The 7,969-nt window shown below is 37.4% G+C and overlaps 1 pseudogene; it reads left to right on the top strand.

Moving 5' to 3' along the window:
* Positions 1–892: 892 nt before the first annotated feature.
* On the top strand, positions 893–3,343 carry LOC149553610 (transcription termination factor MTERF8, chloroplastic-like; annotated as a pseudogene).
* The last annotated feature ends 4,626 nt before the right edge of the window (positions 3,344–7,969 follow it).

The raw sequence follows: 7,969 nt of genomic DNA, 5'->3' as shown, positions 1-7,969 counted from the left end.
GTTCAGCCCTGTATTGTAATCTTGTGTCGGTTCGGCATTGTCTCGGATTTGGCCACCTGCTCATTATTGCTTGATTAATATATGATCATCATCACTTACAAATCTGCTCCCAACATATTAGTTGAATGTGTACTTTCTCTGTGTTTTAATCAGTTGTAAGACTATGGCTTTGACACGTCCAAGATCTCATCTATATTGAGTTTGTAGCAGTTGACAGTTGGATCGACCAATTAAATCATGGGAGGACATGTGAAGTTTCTTCCTTTGGCCTGATTGATATGGACTGGTTCAATCGGCGCGAGCTGGAATGAGAGCTTGACCTCTACATACACATCTTCCTTAATTAATATCGGTTAATGGACGGAAGAATGGGTCTGAAAATTTCACAGTCTGCTCCATCAATGATTATGAAGGGCTATTAATATCGAATCTGCCTGATCCCAAACTGAAGCCACTAACCAACTGCCAAGCCACTGTCCCGTCTGAGCTGGTAATCGCTATTCCGGTTGCATGAAATGATCATTGATACAATTACAGTTCAGCCCTGTATTGTAATCTTGTGTCGGTTCGGCATTGTCCCAGATTTGGCCACCTGCTCATTATTGCTTGATTAATATATGATCATCATCACTTACAAATCTGCTCCCAACATATTAGTTGAATGTGTACTTTCTCTGTGTTTTAATCAGCTGTAAGACTGTGGCTTTGACACGTCCAAGATCTCATCTATATTGAGTTTGTAGCAGTTGACAGTTGGATCGACCAATTAAATCATGGGAGGACATGTGAAGTTTCTTCCTTTGGCCTGATTGATATGGACTGGTTCAATCGGCGCGAGCTGGAATGAGAGCTTGACCTCTACATACACATCTTCCTTAATTAATATCGGTTAATGGACGGAAGAATGGGTCTAAAAATTTCACAGTCTGCCCTCAATCAGTTCCGTCATTTCTTTTTGCTCACACTGCGATCTTCTACAAATTTACACCTTTCGCTGAGATGCCGCTCCTGACGTGGATTAAGCCGGCAGAGCACAGGTAGGATCGGGCAATGATCTGATAATCGCTATTTCCATTAATTCGTGATATACATGAGCGATCGGATTTGTTTGTCTTCACAATCTGCTAGTGCCGTTTTTTTTTGTTCACAAACTGTCGCTGCTTGGCCGGAATTCGGAAGTTGTTTCTGAATTAATTTGATTCAATTCCGCTTCCGTCTTCACTATAAAATGATCTTTGCAATTTGCCTTCACTCGTCTTCAAAAAGGATCTCCAATATTTCCGAATTAACAAGTGGGCTTGTGAGATTGCAAATATTTGTGATAGCCTTCGGCTCTAGACTTTGACTTTAATAATTTACGGAATACTGGCTGATAAGATATTTTGGAAATTCAATCTCTAACCTCTGATTTGTTCACGCAACAACTTCTATAGAGAACGCTGAAAAAATGTTCCTTAGCAGTCGAACTCCTTCTTAAACTCTTTCCTGATACCAAACTCCTCAATTCTACTCTTGACCTGATAATCTGAATCGAATCCTTCAGAGGTTAGTGATGCAAGAACCAAAAAGCTGGCCTAAAGCCACAAATGATCGCTCCGATGAAATGACTGATTGTCACCTCCAATCTGCAATAATTCAGATGATATTTCACACCCTCAAAATTGCGTACCGATTGAGAGTTATCGTTCTCAATGGCCAACTAATTGCAGAAACCCTAAGTTCCACAATGCTCCTGTGATTAAATCACAATCTGGAATCAAAAGAGATAAAACAACTGCCTGCTTCGAATGGAGCCCCGGGGTGCCTATTTATTCTTTTCTCTCCACCTTCTCCAGAGACTTCTAGAACATTTTTGATCTTATCCCTCAAGTGACTTTATTAAATATTTTCCAAGTCACTTTATTAAATACAAGGTTATCTTTTAATATTTATTTATTTAATTAAAATAATTAATTTGTCGTCTTTGAACAACCAGATTAATTAAATTAATTAAATCGAACTGTCACCAAAAATTGGGGACATGACACAGAACCTTCAAACGCTGTAAAACGTAGAGAAGATTATTCATTTGTTGAAGAAGCACGGTTGCACTGAATTCCAAGTTTCAAATTTGATAAGGAAACACGCCCAGCTTATCGAATCTGCAGAAAGTACAATATAGGAAACTAAGCTCATAGTGATGGAAGGTTTCGGATTTGCGGGTCGAGATCTGGTCAAACTTGTTACGAAAAATTCATTCTTTTTGTGCAATAACCTGGAGAACAACATTCTTCCCAAGATGGAGTTTTTGAAGACTTTATTTGGGTCAGAGGATTTGCTTGTTAAAACCCTGTTAAGAGCACCAAGACTTCTCAGTTGCAGCTTGGAGAAGACATTGAAGCCCTCGCTTGCTTTCTGGAAAGGATGGGGTTTTTCTGGTACGGGGCTCTTAAGCTTCTTACTGGTACATTCAGCTGTTCTCACACGAACGGCTTTAATCCCCGCACAAGTGGATCTCATCAACAAGATTGGCGGTGATAAAAATAGCAAAATGTACAAGTAAATTGTGAGTCTGGTGGCTGTGAGCCGAGTGGAAACGTTAGAGGAGAAGATAGAGAATCTCAAAAACTTCGGGCTTTCGACGGAAGAAACTTGGCAATTAGTTGGAGCTTTTCCTTTAATCTTTTCTTTCTTCACGAAAAATGTTAGCGAAAAGATGGACTTGCTAGTTAATAACATGGAGCTCCCTCTACATTATGTAGTGAAGCACCCTTCTTTTTTTCAACTCAGTTTGGAAAAGACTACGATACCCACGTTTCTGGTTTGGCAGAAAATCAAATCCATCGATGCCTCCGAGCCTCCTCTTTTTACTGTATTGAGGATGACAGAGACTAGGTTTGTTAACAAAATTATAAAAGACCATCCTGAATCTGAAATGCTGTGGGCAATTTATGAAAATGCCATCTCTAACGCTTCCAACCGCACAATGAGCTCAACAAAACTAAACTTTGGATGGGAAAACTGGGAGTCAGGTCTCAAACACTACAAAAATATTACTGATTAGTCTTTGGCCGAAGGCAGGGCAGCAAACTTTCTCCAGTTTCAATGATAGTGATGCGGAATTGGCAGTTCGAGTTTCTGATGGCAACGAAGCCATGCAACATAGCATGATCCAAATGGACTGGAATTTGCCACTCTTTAGCAGCTATGTTGGTATTCCTCTGCCCTGCGTTCTGTGCTTACTTGCTTCTCAAGCAAGGTATGCATTGCAGTTATTAATTTTTTTGGCGAACTGATTGCTATCGCTGCCGCCATTTTAGTGTGATGTAATTGGTGATTATTTAATAGATGAAGTTATTTTTCATCTGAAAGTCGTCTCTTAAATTTGAACATTATGTTCCAAATGGAAATTAAGCTGGTGCAAGTCGTGAATGATTATGCATAATTTTTCAGCAAATAAGTTTTCCATCTCCCCAAGTATTTGTAGAAATTGTAATTACGGATTTCATTTAGAACTATTAATAACACCGGAGGCGTGAAGATGTCATATAAGTCCTTCAAAGAATACATGAAATCACCTTCAAAGAATACATGAAATCATTAACAAGCTTTTCCATTTCCACTTTAAACCATATTGAGCTGACATTAACTAGCTTAGTTTGAGGAAAAACTATATATAACAAAGAATTGTTTTCTCATTGTATTCAATTCCCTTCATTTTCTTGGGAGATGGTTCTTGTGAATCAGTATTCATGAAGCATGGGTCAATTTGTTTGATTCAAACGCTACATAATTGAATCCTGATTGAAATATCATACTTCGAAGAAAATATCTCATACTTAAGATGAGCTTAAACTTGGAGGAACTCTTTAGCTAGGTGCACTTAGGCTATAGTAGTATTGGGATTGACATGAGTTTTATTTCACTACAACATGCAGACTTAGTATTCAAATAGAACACAAGATCTCCAATTCTCTTGAAGAAGGCTGCTTGTGTGCTAAATAATATAAACAGATTGATGAGACATGTTTCCTTCTTACTATAGACTTAACACAGTTATAATGATGTGATATGCTAGTTATCACAAAGAGACTTATAGTATTCATTCAATGGATATCAACTACTCCAACTTCTTCCAACTACTTCCCACTAAAAAATATTACGAAGGATAAGGATTGTAAAGACTAATCTAACTTTAAGAATATATGATAATGTTGATGATGGAGTGAGCCTCTAGCTAGTCTTTGCTTTGCTGTGTTAACTAGACATAGGTGAGTGCTATTTTCTAAGGACATTGGAATTGTTTTCACACTCTCATTGCTCATTTAGATATACAATAAAGGTGCAATCTAAATTTACATTTCCAATAGAAGTTAAACACTTGTAATTGAGCCCCAAAGTAACCTTACAGTTTTATTTACGATCAACAAGTACCAAAACACACAAACAACAATGTCTTTTATCCATCTACTTCTTCTTCTACTCAACATGAAATGAAATCTAATTTAAGTGAGGGAGTGAAGAAATAATGCAATATTCCAAATTTCACAAACATTCACCATGAAACCAACAATGTGAGAAGGAATAATTTTGGTAGTATTATGACAACATTTTCTTCAAGTCTCTTCTTAGCTAATCTAATTTAATTCTTATCTCAGAAGGCTTTGGCCTTTGATAGTTGTTCAATTGCAATGAAGGGCCAAGATTGATTCAAGATCAAAGGTCAAGATTATATCAACATTACCCTAATCTATCTAATTGCTACAAGCATTAGGTGCTTGCCCAATTACAATTAAACACCAACTTGTGGGCCAATTGGAAAACTGCATTGCTTTCATAGGCCATTAAGAAAATAGATTGGGTAGAAGCTTGCAAGAGGAGACACCATGGATAAGCCAATGATAAAATGCCACATGGCATTTCAATGAAGCTTCTTTAACTTTTTAGCTTTTGGCAAATTCAATGAATCTGGACATATTATGATGGAGCTCCTCCATTAGGTTACTTGGCAAGTTCTCACTAGTTGAAGAAATGAGGGGCACTAGAGCATGCTATCACATAATAGATTTGATAAATGCCCCTTGATAAAGAAATATCTTTCGATGCTCAATATTACCAAGACTCAGATTGATTCTGAATGCCCATGTTATTTCGTCTTCATGAACTTCTACTCTTGGAAATCTTGTCATTGCGCTGACTTGTGCTTGCATTCATACTTTTTTTGATGTATAGACCTTCGATCTTGTACTTGTAAAATTGATGTAATTGTGGCGGTGGCATGTAGTTGGTCCATCCATTGAACTTGGATATCGTAAGGAAATTTAAGTTTTAGAAACTCTCAATATACTGACTTGTTCATTTCCCTTGTTCCTTGCTCTTTGAATCTCATCTTGAATGTCTTCGACTTCAATTTAGATTTCATGTTGTACTTGTAGGTAGAATTGATGTAATTGTGGCATGTATTGGACCATTCATTGAACTTGGATTTCCAAAGGAAATTCATGTTTTTGAAGCTCACAATATGCTAACTTGCTCATTTCCCTCGTTTCTTGCTCCTTGAACCCCATCTTGAATACCTCTGACTTCAACTTAGTCTTCATGTTGTACTTGCATATGTCTCATCCTTACCTACCGTCAGTTTGGCCTTTAAACTTTTGCCATCCTTGTTTCCTTTAGCTTATTTCACCATCCTCATCCATGGTATCCAACCTGCCATACAAGAATTTAATTAGATTTTAGCTTAGTTTTATCAAACTTGCAACCTAATTGATGATAAAAGTCAGACCCTGGTCCCAAATTGCAATATTTTTTTATAATGTTTTAAAAGCAAAATCTAGGTGTCTGATTACAAATCATATAACATTAGTTATTAAAGTGTTAAGAATCAAGGACAAACAGATAGGCTTACAAATGACAACAATTTTAGGCCTTCCATTGCATGAAGATGCAACTTAATAAACATAGATACATGTTGTTGTGGTTCTTCCATAGGCCCAACATTTTCAAATATTTTGTCAGTCATAATCACAGTTATTTTGAAGTCGTGTTTTTATGTTTTACATATATTTTCCATGGCCTCCTCGATCAAAGTTTCAAATTTCATCATTTCACTGCTTCAAAGTCATTAATGAACAAATCCATCGATGCCTCCGAGCCTCCTCTTTTTACTGTATTGAGGATAGCAAAGACTAGGTTTGTTAACAAAATTATAAAAGAGCATCCTGAATCTGAAATATTGTGGGCAATTTATGAAAATGCCATCTCTAATGCTTCCAACCGCACAATAAGCTCAACAAAACAAAACTTTGGATGGGAAAACTGGGAGTCAGGTCTCAAACACCACAAACATATTATTGATTAGTCTTTGGTAGAAGGCAGGGTAGCAAACCTTCTCTATTTCCAATAATAGTGATGCAGAATTGGCAGTTCAAGTTGTTGATAGCACTAAAGCCATGCCACATAGCATGATCCAAATGGACTGTGTTGGTCTGATTTTTACAAAATAAAATTTTCCTAGTTCTAGTTATAAAATTAGAATAATTTTTATGTCTTGCCTACTAGGGGTTTGATTTTCTATTGTTGCAATTTTAAATTTTTTTTAAACCCTATGAGAAAGCCTATTAAACCCTAAGCTTTATGCCTAGGTCTTGTGCTTTTTAAATTTTAATTGGGCACGTAGCTGTTTTGGATTTCGAATATTCCTTTCGAACTCGTTTAAATTACCACTTTTCTAGTGCTTGTTATCAAAATTGTTTGCACTGTCCGATATTTATAAGATCTACGACGGTCGTTATGTCGCATATAGAAAATGTAAGATTTTTAACCCATGCGACATATCGACCACCATGAATTGGAATGGCAATGTCAGAAAGTGGGAAGTGGGCGCCAAAATCTTGATTGATTCAAAATTTTCCATGATGTGATTGACGTTAGAGTTGTCAATGCCAGAGAATGGACCAGTTGGAACAAGTTGAAATTGGCATCACCGGAGTTTGGTTTTTCCTGGCAGGTCGCTATGTCGCAACTGGAAAAAGAATGCACCCTACTAGTAGCGACATAGCACCTTATCAGAGAGTAAAAATGACTGTAGGTTTTTGAAAAAAGATGGGCATTGTAAAATTCTCAGTTATAATATCGTTGTGCACCTTTATTACTTTGTCAGAGGCATTGATTATGGTAATCATGGTGGAAACGTGGAGATCTTCCTGGCACCGAATTTTTAATAGTATTAAGGAGATTGCTATGTCGCAATCGAGAAAATAAGGAATCCCGCTGGTAGCGACATAGCATCTTGACAGAAAGTGGGTTTGCAGCAGTATTTTAAAAGGTGGTTCCCAACAATCCTTTCATCAAAAATACTCCACAAAATCACTTTGACACGTTGGCATCCTGTAAAGAAACATGCATGTGTCAAAATTTTCAAGAACACGGGAGGTCGCTATGTCACGACCAAAAAGTCCTTGCTTTCTGCCTGTAGCGACAAAGCACCAAGTGCCTAAAAATATGAAACATGGTGGAGCCCAATCCTATGATGTCACAAAAGGAATTAAAATATTGAATTATTGGCTAGCTTGTCAGGATATTTCCAAGTTAGATAGTGACATGGACCCACACCCAAATGGAAAGAGCATATAAAAATTGTGATCGTTGGATTAAAGATGAATCAATGATCATTGCCAAGTTGCTATGGAGAATTGCACACTATTTACTCAACGCGACATGGCGACTAAAGGAAAGAATGCTAGGACCCACCATAGTTAATACAATATCAATGTAGATTTCTCATTGTCAGATCAAGTTCAGATCAATGGTAGTCGCTTCGTCACTATGGGGAGTTGCTCGTTCTTTAAGGGTAGCGGCATAGGGACCAAAGGGAGCAAAGGAGGGAGCCACCACAGTTGTATTGAACCATGAATCAAATCCATGCCATCAGATTGAAATGAGATCAACGACTGTCGCTATGTCGCATAGACAAAATGCTCACTTTTTA

The sequence above is a fragment of the Cupressus sempervirens genome, chromosome 6 (genome assembly GCF_028749045.1).
Source record: "Cupressus sempervirens isolate cs-2001-9-10 chromosome 6, ASM2874904v1, whole genome shotgun sequence".
Lineage (NCBI taxonomy): Eukaryota > Viridiplantae > Streptophyta > Pinopsida > Cupressales > Cupressaceae > Cupressus > Cupressus sempervirens.
Note: the sequence above shows the minus strand (reverse complement) of the source record. Positions and strands in the feature narration are given on the sequence as shown.